The 14762-nt window shown below is 42.9% G+C and overlaps 1 long non-coding RNA gene across 1 annotated transcript; it reads left to right on the top strand.

Annotated features, from left to right (window-relative positions):
• Nucleotides 1-2829: 2829 nt before the first annotated feature.
• On the top strand, nucleotides 2830-11732 carry LOC121041036 (uncharacterized). The gene is made up of 3 exons (XR_005795530.1): nucleotides 2830-3226; nucleotides 10156-10206; nucleotides 11541-11732. It is a non-coding gene; the product is annotated as an uncharacterized LOC121041036 (long non-coding RNA).
• Nucleotides 11733-14762: the final 3030 nt, after the last annotated feature.

Below are 14762 nucleotides of genomic sequence, written 5' to 3'. Positions count from 1 at the left end.
ATGTTTTAAAACTCAGGGAGTTTACACGAAAATTTATACTTATGGATTCTCTTTAAAAATGGAAAGATCCGGAAACATGTCCACATGTTTACAACTGCCGGAGCCACTATTTCCCATCACTTTACACCAGACTGTTTTCTTCATCTATATTCTTTGTCTGACCTCTCTAGGGGTTTGTGTTTTCTACCCTGTTATGAAAGTGTCTGTTGTCATAGACAAGTCCAATGAAAGGTGGTTGTACCTGCTAGCGAGATGGGCTCAGGCAGCCTTATTTTCTAAGACGTTACCTGCCACCAGCCCTCCGTTTCTCCACTGTGGCTGGTGCCACCACGGGTGGCAACTGATTCAGAAGTGGCCCATCCTGAAGCCAGAAGGGACTTCTGGCCTGGCAAAGAAAAGCTAGCAAGGGTATTCACATTCTTCACTCAGAACGTTGGAATTAGAAAGCTGAGCAGCTATTGCCGGCTAGTGGGGGAGAAAACTGGAGAGACTATTAATTGCAGTTAGCATCATAGCAAGACAAAGCCCTGTGCAAGCTGAGTTATGGGGGTGAGGAAAAGCCATTGAGAGGGGAGAAAATCTTTCTCACCAAAAGAGGCAATGAGAAGACATCAGGTGGCCCTGAAAGGTTGAGAGCTTAAAGCTTGATGTCATTCTCAAATCTGCTTCTGGTGAGACCCTGATATACTTGGCTTCTAATCTTTGGGTGTCCTTGAGTTAGGGGAAACTTGCCCCCACTTGTCCTATATCCACCCTTCTTTTTAGGGAAATAATACCTGAATTTCCTTAAGTGAAACATCTCCCCATGAGAGAAAAGCCCATCTGAGAATGAATCCTACACATAGGGGAGAAAAGAACCCCACTTCCACCCCCAAATATTTCAGATGTTTCTCATTTTTCCCAAAATGGTTGTGTTCTTTAAGTCTTCATTCAGCGTATTTGCCTGTATTTAAGGTACCAGTGAGAAGTGCAATAGTGACGAAAATATATTTCCTAAGCATTTACTGGGTATTATCTATATACAATTCACTGTGGTGGGCACTGAGAGGGAAACAAAGATGACCCAAATCCCTACGCCCAAGGAGTTTGCAATCTAATGGAGAAGATGGGAATGTACATGAATTGCTGTAGCATAACAGAGGAATGAAATAAACCCTGCAGTAAATACTGGCAGATGGTCAGAGTCCTTAGGGAAGAGAGGGGAGGAAGTACTTCTCTCCATTGGGGGTGGGGCAGATTAGTAATCCGGCTTCCTGGCAAGTGAGGAGAGATGATAGACGGAGAGCAATTTACAAGGAACATTGACAATGGGCAGTGTTGACGGCCATGATGGGAGGAGACAGAAAAGGAATACAAGAGAACCGCAAGCACAGCAGGACAAAAAACAAACAAGCAAAAACAATCCCCTCCATAAGGACTTGGGGCATAGCTGAATGACAATCTATAGTTGCCATCACAGTAGCCCCAAAACTGAATATCACGAAAGACAGAGTAGGGAGAGATCATTGTGGATTTATTTGGGCGGTCAGGGAATCCTTCCTAAGGAGATTGGCCTCCAATGGAGCCTTGAACTTTATGTAGGAGTTATGGAAGGGTGAGAGGCACAAGGGCACTCCAGGTGAAAAGAACCATGAAAGCAAAGGCAATGGAAGCTGAAGGAGTCATGCTTTGTCCTGTCAGGGGCAGAATGTGTATGTTCGTGGGGAGAGAGGAGTGAGCCACCAGCCTTACTGCGGTTGATAGTTCACAGTGGAGAGTGGTAGAAAAATATGGTTGATAAGGCCGTCTGGGGCCAGCCTGTGCAAGGCCTTGGATTTCAGGACAAAGGGTTTGGACTTGATCCTGGAGACAGTGGGAGCCAGAGAAGACTGGGGAAAGGGGTTGACTTGATGAAAGAGTTCCTCATTCACTAAAGAAAAGCACCAGCACAGCTCATTTTTCTCCTTAGAAAACAATCTCAGAATTTAGCTTTAAATGCACCCCCAACTCTGTGAAAAGCATATACCAGCCCCTGCACGGCTCCCAGGGGAAGTTCATGAGTTCAGACTCAAAGCACAAGATGTGTTTTATTTGGCATTTAAGCGTGTCTATGGGTGATGTGTGTCCTCAAATGAGGACAGACTGATATGATTAAAAATTTCATATCGGTTATTTTGACTCTCTCATGCCTTTGCTCTCCACTGTTTAGCCTCCGACTCCTTCACTTCTGGATATCCAGAGGAAAATGGCTGTAAGATCAGAGACTTTCTTAGTAGCATGTGTGGTGTAGATTCTCAGGTTAAGGACTCTGTAGGAATTAACTGCTGCTTTCTCAAGCTTTCTAAGTCTCATTTGGTCTTTAGAGTCTAGGAATACCTCACATCGCGTCTGGCACTTGGCAGGGATGCAACTAGAACTAATTGGTAACGATGTTTATGATAGTACGGTTTGAAATGGAAATGGAAACCTACTTAAATTTTACTAAACCTAATTCACCTATTTACGTATTTCTTCTCTCCATTCTTTCTCCCTTTCTTCCTGCTCACTGTTTCTTCATTTCTCTTTCCTCCTTTTTCTTTTTACTTTCTATCTCCTTGTAACTTTCTTTTTCCTTACAGGAACTGGGAAAGACAAGGGTGTGTGGGCGGCCATGGCGTCCCTCCAAGGAAAGTGTGAGGCTTTGGGCAAAATAGATCTCTCATTTCTTCCAAACATAGGTCTAATCTGAACTGTCTCCAGGCTCCAGTCTCCAATCCAACGTCAGTGGTTTCAGTTGGACTCCATGAGAAGGGACCCCAGGGATGCTGTGTCGTTAGTCTTGTCTTGGAGAAAACCAGCTTTCTCTGCACCTACTTGTTTCACAGATTGGGGCACCCACATTCCCTGTCCTCACGTCACTGGATCCCAAGAGACTCTTCTGAGTGAAATGCCTTGCTGAAGAGAAGCAGGACTTCATTAAGAGTTTGATTTATCCCCAAATGATCTATTGTTATGCATCAAACATGTTTTCCCTACGAACCAGTTGGCAGGGAGCACACAGATAAATTACTACAAGATGTAACCAGACAAGCTGTTGAAAAGGGAAATGGCTCTCTGTGTGTGGAACTCAGGAGAGCACATCTATAAACATGTGTTGGGAAATCAATTCAGTGTAACTTTGTTGGAAGGAATGAGCTGCTGCCCCCAAACTACCAGCTTGCTGTGATAGCTAACTGTTTTTTTGAGGTCATTGTCCATTGTCTCAGTGGTGAGTATGGAAACACAAGGGTAAGACCTACTCTGAAGTGTCTTCCAAGGGGAGTAGGTACTGGATTATCCGTAGGCAGTTGTGAGTTCTCTCCGTAGGTCCAAGTCATGTTAGCTAACCTTGTTTTGCTGGAGAGAATGGGTTAGAGTGATTCTATCTGCATAAACAGTATTCAGTTGATGTAATGACAGATTTCAAAAGAATAATGGTAATCATCTAACCTCATCTCATCTCATCTAATGCTCTAGCACAATGCTATACAGTTTGATATGCAAGAAAAAACCCTGGAAATGGCATGGAGAGGGAGGTAATAAATCCTGCCTGACCATGTGGTACTTGCGTGTCTGCGATTCTTGGAAAGTTCCTCAACTTCTCTGAGATTTCCCCCTCTTGTGTAAAGGAGAATAGGTATATACTACTCGCCTTACAAGTTGTTTTGTTTTAACACATGCAGCATGCTGCATAACTTCATCGCGGCTAATTAAATTTAAATGAGTTGAATTAAATACAGTGAAAACTTTAGCTCCATTTCAAATGCTCAAGAGCCACATGGGGCTTGTGGCTACTATATCGGGTAGCACAGATATTGAACACTTCCATTATTGTGGAAAGTTCAACTGGACGGTATATTCTAGAGGATGCCAAACACAAAGAAGGTACTTTATACATAATTTTTGCTTCCTGCTTCCTAGTTTTCAAAGCACTTTCATACCTAGGACCTGACTGAAGGACTACCCGTCCGGGAAAGTTGGAATGCCCTTTGACAGTCTCTTGGACAAGACTGTCTCTCTCTATGGTGCTCTAACCTGGCTCAAGGCCACAAAGCATGGTGATTGCTGGAAAATTGGAGAATGTGCAAAAGAGAGGATTTATAGGCCTTTAGTGAAAATGCATATGTATATTCCAAATGTATGTGTGAGAGGCTTTGACTCCAACCGCGTAACCCATCTTAGTAGAGGTAACAATGACAGTAGAAATGAAGCAGAATCAACAACAATGAAACCAAACAACCTTTCAAGAATAACCGTCAAATACTCATGCTTTAAACGTGATGTGAAGAGTCAAAGGGGACTTGTGCGAACACGCTTATGACCCTCCTGATGTTTCATTTAACTGCCTTGGAACTAAACACCTCAGAGTTGATGGAGGTTGCCCCAAGATGTGTAGCTGAGGCTTAAGGAATTTCTTCAAGGTTAAAGCAGGGTTATTATAAATTTGCTTCCATTTGTTTGAGGACCATCTTGACTTTCTAGAGTGAGTTCCACACATCTTTGCTGCAGTTGATGGGACTGTAGCATGCTGAGAAGGTCCTCTCATGCTTCAGAGCATATTTCTTGGCAGAAACAGAAGCAAGCACATGGTACAGATGCCCTCCATATGCAGAAGGGGGGAAAGAACAAAAATAATAGCTATGTTTATTGAGTGCTTATTACGTTCTATTCATATTATGTGGGCCATCTGAATCAGTCTCCGCTATAGACTTACCAGGTAAAAACTATTAATATTCTTATTTTATAGATGAAGAATTGAGGCACCAAATGGTTAAGAACTCCCCCAAGGTCACAAGCTAATAAATGGTGGAGCCAGGACTTTGACCCTGGGTGGTTAGCAAAAGTTCATGTTCTTAACCATTGTTTTCTGAGGCCTATTAAGGTAAAAGAAAGAGGGGGGGGGGGGGAAAAAAAAAAAAAAAAAAAAAAAAAAAAAAAAAGAAGAAAGAATTCTTTTACAATATTTGAAGTTTTCCTTCTATAGTTTTTCTGGCTGCCGTAGGAAACAGCTGTAGATACTAAAGAAAATTACAGTATCAAAAATGATGATGAAAACACTTTTCTAGATAAGGCAATTTACAGATTTATGAAAAACAAGCATTTCATGACTAGATGAAGATAATAAATGAAAATTAAACAGTGAGGTCATTTTTTTCTTTGAAGGTATGGAATCCTTTCTTGTCTTTACTGTGTGCCATGTGAATAGGAGCACTTAGATGGGAGGGTGCACAAAGTGAGACCTTAGGCCAGATGCCTGCTTTTGTCAATAAAGCTTTATTGGAACACGGCCACACCCAATCACTTATGGATTATCCATGGGTAGAATTGAATATATGTGTGGCCCACAAAATCTGATGTATTTACCATCTGGCTCTTTATAGAAAACAACTTGCTGATCCCTGACTTAGAAGACAGAAAATAGAATTATATTCTGAAAGCGGATCTTAGCTTATATCTGTTATTTTCAGTAGACTCAAAATGTAGAACTTCAATGGTACATTATTAACTCAATTTAACACTGCTTAGTTTTAGATGGCCCAAAACTGCAAATAAGGGTTTTACAGATCAAAGGGCGAACACTTACAATAAAGCATCGTTGCAGTTCTTAGTTAGAAAGCCAAAGGCAATTCCTAACTAAGGTAGAATGAGTACTCTGTGATCTTCCAACCCTCTGTCCATTCCTGTCTGATAGTTCTAATCACAAATAATCATCATGATTGGGGGGCCTGGGTGGCTCAGTTGGTTGAGCTACTGACTCTTGATTTCCACTCAGGTCATGATCTCACAGTTGTGAACAGTGGTGAAATTGAGCCTTGCAGTGGTCTCCACGCAGAATATGGAGCCTGCCTGGTATTCTCTCTCCTTCCCTCTCTCTCTGTCCCTTTCCAACTTGCTCTCTTTATGTCTCTCTCTCTCTCTCTCTCTCAAAATAAATAAATAGGCTTAAAAAAAAACACAAATAATCATCATGATTATTCTTGATGTTGTTTCACTTTCCTTTCTGGGTTTCTTTTCTTTTCTTTTTTTTTAAATTTTGTTTTAATGTTTATTTATTTCTGAGAGAAGGAGAGAGACAGAGTGTGAGCAGGGGAGGGGCAGAAAGAGAGGGAGACACAGAGTCTGAAGCAGGCTCCAGGCTCTGAGCTGTTGGGGCTCAAACTCACGAACCACTCACTGAACCGTGAGATCATGATCTGAGCCAAAGTCAGCTTAAGCGACTGAGCCACCCAGGTGCCCCTCCTTTCTGGGTTTCTTGATAACAGAACATTGGATTTTGTACCCTGGTGCTTAGCAGTGATTGTCACATAGTAGTAGCTGAATAAAGAGCTCTGCGGCAAAAAGTTGAAGAATCAAACACAGGAAGAGAGAGCAATGTGGCCACAACAGAGGTTTGGGCAGAATCCTCTCTCGAAGACAGAGTGAACTAGCAGTAAATTCACAAGAATCACAGCATCACTGCACAGCCCAGGGGGAGTCAGGTAATCCTGGCTGACTTCTGATTACAAATTATGTGTCATAGATGCACTCCCCTCAGCTTCTTGCAACCATTTGCTTCCTTAATCTTCACAACTCATGGAAATCGTTTACTCTCTTGATTCCACAAGGGAGAAAACTGCAGCTCAGAGAAGTTTAATTCTCTGAACCACTATACACAGCTAGAAAATGAGAGAAACAAGTTTAGACCTAGGGAGTCTGAATCCAGAGACAAACTGGTAATAATTATGCTATATTGGTCTCTCTGTGGCTGTATATATAACCTCATCTTCCTCAGTAGTTTTCCATATTCCATGGGGAGCTGTTCCCTGAAAATGTGTGTTTCCACTCTTCTAATGAAAACCAATAGTCCAAATCTAGTTTGTTGTTTAGCTATTCATTTTACAGCCAAATCACTAGTAACTGGCCTCTGTCTAGTAAAGCACATCATTTGATCAGGGATAGTCATACTATATTGTCTTCGTACTTCCAGTACTCCTTAGGAATGCCCTATCCAGTTATGCTGTGTACTTAAAGATATATTATTTCAGGCGCACCTGGGTGGTTCAGTCAGTTAAGTATCCAACTCCTGATTTCAGCTTAGGTCATGATCTCACGGTTTGTGAGATCAAGCCCCATGTCCCTCTGAGCCTATTTGGGACTCTCTCTCTCTGCCCCTCCCCTCCCAATAAATGAATAAACGTTAAAAAGTATAGAGAGAGTATATATATTATTTCAAATGTAGAAAAACTAGAAAAGCTTTACATATAGGTTCTTGAGATTCCAGTTTCAGTCTGAGGTCCGTAACATTAATATCACCTGGAAGCTTGCTAGAAATACAGAATCTTAGGGGAGCCCTGGTGGCTGCATCGGTTAAATGTCCAACTTCATCTCAGATCATGATCTCGTGGTTTGTGAGTTTGAACCTTGAATCAGGCTCTGGGCTAACAGCTCTGAGCCTACTTCGGATTCTCGGTCTACCACCCCTACCCCCACCTCGCTGCTCCCTCGCTCTTGCTCTCTCTTTCTCAAAAATAAATAAATAAACATTTTTTAAAATATTAAAAAAAAAAAAAAAGAATTATAGACTATTAGGCCCCACTCCAGGCCTATTAAAACAGAATCTGCATGTTAACAAGATGGGCAGGTGAGTCTCACCAGTTTAAAGTCTGAGAAACGTGGCCTGTGCCACCACAGTATGATTATCATTGGTTCCCCAAAACAGATACTAATTTAATACCTACAGAAAATAATAGGAGTCGAGCTGATAAAACCTTGATATGCGGAGGGTAAAGGCCCCATCCTTGCAGTGAAAAGAGCTAGTTGTTCATAGCCTTGACTGCACAATAGGATCGCCTAGGGAGCTTTTAAAAACCCCAGAGCTATTCAGGATCTTTTGTGGTTCCACTCGAATTTTAGTTTAGTTTTGTTTTGTTTTTCTATTTCTGTGAAAAATGTCTTTGGAATTTTGACAGGTATTGCACTGAATTTATAGATGGTTTTGTGTAGTACAAACATTTTGATAATATTAACTCTTCTGATCCATGAGCACAGGATGTCTTTCCACGTATTTGTGTCTTCTTCAGTTTCTTTCATCAAAGTCTTATAGTTTTAGTGTACAACTTTCTCATTTCATTGGTTAAATTGTTCCTAAGGATTTTATCGTTTTTGATGCTATTGTAAATGGGGTTGCTTTATTTCCTTTTTCAGATAGTTTGGTTTTCTGTATAGAATCACAACTAATTTTTCCATGTCAGTTTTGAATCCTGAAACTTCACCGAATTCATTTTTTAGTTCAAACAGTTGTTTGGTAGAGTCTTTACGATTTTCTTTCTTTTTTTTTTTTTTTTTTTTTTTTTTTTTTTTTTTTTTTTATTTATTCATTTTTGAGAGACAGAGCACAAGCGGAGGAGGGACAGAGAGAGAGGGAGACACAGAATCTGAAGCAGGCTCCACGCTCCCAGCTAGCAGCACAGAGCCTGGCGTGGGGCTCCAACTCACAAACCGTGACATCACCTGAGCCCAAGGCGGACGCACAACTGACTGAGCCACCCACACGCCCCTATGATTTTCTATATATAAGATCACGTGGGGCTCCTGGGTGGCTCAGTCGATTGAGTGTCTGACTCTTGGTTTAAGTTCAGGTTATGATCTCACGGTTTGTGAGATTGAGCCCCACATGAGGCTCTGTGCTGACAGCCCGGAGCTGCTTGGGATTCTTTCTCTCTCTCTATTTCTCTCTCTTGCTCTTGCACTCTGCCTCTATCTCTCTAAAAAGAAATAAATAAATGTTAAAAAAAATTTTTTTTAGATAGAAGATCATGTCATTTGTCACTTAACGACATTTGATCATGTCGTAATTTTACGCCTTTTCCCCAATTTGGATTTATTTTATTTTATTTTATTTTATTTTATTTTATTTGTCTTTCCTGAGTGTTCTGGCCAGGATTTCTAGCACTATGTTGAATAGGAATGATGAGAGTGAGCACCCTTGTCTCGTTCCTCATCTTAGAAAGAAAGCTTTCAGCCTTTCACCATCAAATATGATCTTAACCTCGGGCTTGTCATATAGGCTTTTATTCTGTTGGGGTATGTTTCTTCTATATGAATTTTCATACTTTTATGTCTATGCCATATCATCTATCAGCAAAATATTTGAATAGACATTTTTCTGAAGTCCAAAGGACACATACAAATGGCCAATAGATACATGAAAACGTGTTTAACATCACTAATCACTAGGGAAACGCAAACCAAAGTCACGATGAGACATTACCTCATATGTGTTAGAATGGCAAGGCAAGAGAAACAAATGCTGGTGAGGAGGTGGAGGAAAGGAAACCCTTGTGCACTGTTGTTGGGAATGCAAACTGGTACAGCCACTGTGGAACACAGTATGCTGGTTCTTCCAAAAGTTAAAAATAGAAATACTGTGCCTTCCATAGTTTCCACTTCTAGCTATAGAAAGGAATCCTCTGATTTTCTTTTTTTTTTTTTAATTTTTTCAATCTTTATTTTTGAGAGAGAGAGAGAGAGAGAGAGAGACAGAGCACAAGTGGGGAAGGGGAAGAGAGAGAGAGGGAGACACAGAATCCAAAGCAAGCTCCAGGCTCTGAGCTGTTAGCACAGAGCCCCATGCGGGGCTCAAACTCATGGACCACAAGATCATGACCTGAGCCGAAGTCAGACGCCTAACCGACTGAGCCACCCAGGCACCCGGGAATCTTGTGATTTTCAAAAGTTTATGTTACATCTCTTCCCATTGATGAAAGACCTACATCATTACTTGTTCTTGCAAACTGAAAGAAATCCGAAGAGGATTTTCGCTTTTTCAATAAAAGCAAGAAGCAAATGTAGCATTCAGCGTTTGTTTCGCAGCAAGCTGTTCTAGAGCCAGCGGCCCACCCCGCGCAGCAAAACAGTGGCCTTGCCCATCCCCTTCCACACTCAGCATCTCAGCACCAAGCCCCCAGAGTTTTGCACTGTGTCTGTGAGTATCTGTGCTTTCTCTGCACTTATTTTGTGCCTTCGTTAGCAAGATGTGTGTTCTAAAATATTAAAAAAGCTAAAAGAGGTTATTTTTGGGGTCTGGGAATGCTCAAGAATATTTTCATGCGAATTAATAGTCATTGCTTTTTTCACTTGATGCCATTTCAGCTTACTAAAGAAATGTTTTGCTTTCAGATGGCTGGGGAAACCTGTATCTGAAGGGAAGGAAGTCACTACCTCATAAAGGTATCTGCACCCTCTGTTTATATTATTCTCAGCAGTAAAGACATGAAAACAACCTCTGTGTCCGCTGACAGATGAGTGGACACATACACACAATGGAATATTATTCGGTCATAAAAAGAAGTAAATCCTGCCAGGATGGATGAATCTTGATGGCATTATGCTAAGTTCCATAAGTCAGAGAAAAATACTGTGTGATCTCACTTATATGTAGAATCTGAAAAAGCTGAACTCATAGAAACAGAGGAGATTGGTGCTTCTAGGGCCTGGGGATGGGGAACATGAGGAGATGGTGTTTATATTTCCAGTTACAGGAGGAATACGTTCTGGGGATCTAATGTACAGCAGGGCGACCATAGTTTAAGATACTGTGTTATAGACTTGAAAGCTGCCAAGACAGTGGCTCTCACATGTTCTCACCGTAATAATACGAAGAAGAAAAAGAATGGTAGTTATGTGAGGTGAAGGATATGTTAGCTGATCTTATTGTGGTAAACATTTTGCAGTATATACATGTATCAAATCGTCACATTGTACACCTTCAACTTACACGACATTCTTTATGCCAATAATATCTCAATAAAGCTAGGGAAAGAACCAAACCCAGACCCCAGGCTGCTTACAATACTAATTAATTCAGAATCTCTGGGGGTGGGATCGAGGCATCAGTATTTTTAAAGGATCCCTCAGTGATTCCCATATGCAGCAAAAGTTAATCCTTCTCTTGGAGATGGGTTATTGACTGTGAGAGAGGTGTGAATGTGATTCCATTTGCCTTGAGTCTTTTCACATGAGATTGTCTTTCTATCTGACCCCCTTTACCCCAGGGAACTGCTGACAAAGATTCCCTCCTTAACCAGACTTTAATCAGATTCCTCTAAGCCCTCTGCTTGACTAGACTGACTGGAGCTTCCGCCTCTGTGCCTCTGTCCTTGTAGAGCCCGCTTTTAGCAAGAATCCTGCCAAGTCAGTTTAGCCAGGATCCCTCCCCTCAATATCTGATCACCATCCTCATCCCCTACCATTCCCAGGTGACATCTGATCACCTTGACCTGCCTTCAGCAAGAATCCTGTTTGGTCAGTTTAGCCAGAATTATCCTACCCCTCTGGGTAGTTTTCCATCCACCGACCTCCGTCCAGCTCCTTGGTTATATCCCCGCTCCCTTGACTATTCAGAGTTGAACCTGACGTCTCCCACTGCAGAACCCACACTGCAGTGGTCCCCCTGGAAAAAAGTCTTCCTGGCCATCTTTAACAAGAGCCAGGATGATTTTTCTTCAACAGGTACTACCCACCCTTCATGTCTCACTGTAAACCTAAAATTCTTTTTCTTCTAGGAGGTCTGCATTAGATGCCTCTCCTACGGGCTCACAGCACTCCGTCTACTTCTCCTCTTAATCGCTGTTGTTAATTTCCTGTGCACTTTTCTCCATGTTCCATTTGATCCCAAATGTCATGATGGTAACACTGCATCCACTGTGTTCAACATGAACAGCAGCAGCAGCAATTAAAACTCATTACATCGCTGACTGTGTGTCTCTCCTTGTGCGTGTTATCTTGGCTAATCTATTTTAGCTAATCTGTTTTAGCTAATCTACATGCCCATGTCACAGCTGACAGTCTAACAATGGGAAAATTAATTAACTTGCCTCAGGTCACACTGCTAGGGAGTCCTTAGGCCAAATTCAGTTCCTGGCACATAGTAGGGTGTTCAATAAAGGTTGGTTGAGTCAAAGAATAAATGAATGAGTTACCTTCCTCTCCAGTCTGCCCACACCTTCTCTGATGGGATCGAAGCCACACTGAGATTCCTTTCCCCTACCCCCCGCCCCCATACTCAGGATCCAGCCCTGATATCTTCCAAGTTCTCTGCCACAAAATAGATGGCCTGAAAGTCCCGATCTTTCTACGGATGAACAGTAGCAACTGCTGACAACAGGGCTAGTATTCTGGCTTGTTTGACAAAGTGTGCTTAAAGGAAAAATAAAATGAGAGGAGTTACACCACGTGTGTAATATTTGCCAAAGTGTGCACCTTCAGCTTACAGTTTCAAGCTGCTTTCCAACCTGAAGCCTGAGGACCCAGGTGGGAAGGGTAGGGCATGGGAGTGTTACGAAGGACCTTTACATCCTCAGACATGCCACACATTTTCTGAAAGTGGAAATAAACATTATTCTCCATTCCTAGGCGACTATTGGATTGTAATGCTTTCATAACCAATAAAACGTGACCTCATTTAAAATTATTATCGAATCCACATTAATTTCCCATCATCTTACTCGCTAAGTATACCCAGAAGCACAGATACATTTTGGGAGGTCCACTGGGATTTTTGAAGTTATTAGTGGTAATAAAAGTTCTAAATATTTATTGACTGGGCCTTGTATTGTAGGTGCAGATTACCTCACTTAATTCTCCATCAACCCTCTGAGGTAGGTATTATTATTCCCACTTTAGACAAGAGGAGTATAAGATGTACTCGAACATTGCTAATAATACCTCCTGCTTTAAAATTTATACTGTGATGAGAACGAAAACACCCAGAGGATTCTGCCAGTTCAGTGCCAGACTGGCACCAAAAGAAGGTCCATGGAGGCTCAGTCCCTTGGGGGGTTGTGCAGAGGATGCTAATATTTGTACCCAGACACAAAGGAGGGTCCTCAGATGGGCTGACAGTGGCCAGAATTTGGGGGTGGATAGTAATCCAAGGAGGAAGTGCGTGCCCAGAAGATTAGCAGGGGCTACAGGAGTCGTCTTGGCAAGTGAAATGAGGCAATTGGTGTCTGTTTGAGGCAAATGGTGATCGTCTTGGACGGAGTGGGGAGAATACGGAAGGGACCTGTGGCCTCCAGTGCCTGGGAGGAGTGATTTGTATTTAGTCAAGAATTCATTGAGTTCCTCCTGTGTTCCACGCACAGTGCAAGTGGCTGGGATGTGATTCTGAGTCAGAGATGTTGTTTCTGTCTTAGTGGGAATTGTTCAGAGAAATTACTCAAGTATCAACATAATACGTCATTTTAAAACTGTGACAAGTGTGATGTAGGAAAGGCACGGGTGCCATACAAATATACAGTAGGGGGAATTTGGGCTTGTTGGTGGGGGGATCAAGAAGGTTTTCTTGAAGAAGTGACTGGAGAGAGGGAAGAAGAGAGAGCATTCCTGGCAGAGGGAACAGCTTGTGCAAGGAAGAGGATGCAGAAAGAAAGCCATTATGTCTAGAGCCCCGTATGCTGAGAAAAACACCTCTGTCTCGGAAGAGCTGGGGCTCTTTGGATAAGGGTCTCAACCCTGAAGAACAAGATAGGGAATGAGCCATTGGGAATTATGTCCAAGCCAAGACTGGAAGGATTAAGCCATTGAACTATGTGTCTGAACTTCCTCAACATATCCCATAGTAGGGACGCAGGTAGTCCCAATGTAGCTCTCACTACCCTGCCCGGAGGGTTTGCGGGTGGCAAATACCCTGTTGAGGGGCCAGGAAAATTGGGTTTCAGCCCTATTTCTACCTCCTTTTCAATTAGGAACCATTGGGGCCCTACTTGGCCCTGGGACGCTACGAGATTGCACGTTGAGTGATTCTTGCACAAGCTGAAATTTTTGCAACATTGGTTTACAGCCACGGCCTTCAACCTTAGCTGCGCGGGAGCCTCACCTGAAGGGGCTTTAAAATTACTGCTGCCTCAGCCCGATGCCTATGGCTTCCGATTTAATTGCTGGGAGTACAGGCTGAGCATCAAAAGTTGTAAAAGCTCCCCGGGTGATTCTAATGTTCAACCAAGTTTGAGAACAACAGCTTTAGAGACTAGTTCCCAAATGTCAGCTGTATCAGAAGCGCCTGGAGGACTTGTAAAGAAATCTCTAGTGTGACTGGTACCACTACGGAGGCTGCTGGTGCTGCAGAGAAGCCTGAGGCCGTGGGCTGCATCTGGAGCCCGCACAGGACCATCTGTCACCGTCCAGTCACTCTGCCAGCCAAGCACCAGTCAGGCGCATTGAGTTCTTGTGATGGTTTTCCTGGCCATGTAACTGTCCTTTCTTGCAAAGCTCTGTAGTGTGAGGTTGAACCATCTAACCCTTTGAAGACATTCAGACGAGCAGTGATTCCCCAGCTTCCTCAACAGTGTACCCCATTTCCTGGCACGCTTACCACTGAAGGTGAATTCTCCTGTTTTCAAAATTTATTTTTAGAGAGAGAAAGCACACGCAAGCAGGGGAGAGGGTCGGAGGGAGAGAGAGAGAATCTGAAGCAGGCCTCACAGCGTGGAGCCCCACATGGGTCTCGATCCCACGACCTGAGCCAAAACCAAGAATCAGATGCTCAACCCACTGAGTCACCCAGGAGCCCCCACATTCTCCTTTTTAAAGAAGAAAGTTTTTGGGGCGCCTGGGTGGCGCAGTTGGTTAAGCGTCCGACTTCAGCCAGGTCACGATCTCGCGGTCCGTGAGTTCGAGCCCCGCGTCGGGCTCTGGGCTGATGGCTCAGAGCCTGGAGCCTGTTTCAGATTCTGTGTCTCCCTCTCTCTCTGCCCCTCCCCCGTTCATGCTCTGTCCCTCTCTGT

The sequence above is a fragment of the Herpailurus yagouaroundi genome, unplaced genomic scaffold, assembly GCF_014898765.1.
Source record: "Herpailurus yagouaroundi ecotype Mexico unplaced genomic scaffold, PumYag 182, whole genome shotgun sequence".
In the NCBI taxonomy this organism is placed as follows: Eukaryota; Metazoa; Chordata; class Mammalia; order Carnivora; family Felidae; genus Herpailurus; species Herpailurus yagouaroundi.
Note: the sequence above shows the minus strand (reverse complement) of the source record. Positions and strands in the feature narration are given on the sequence as shown.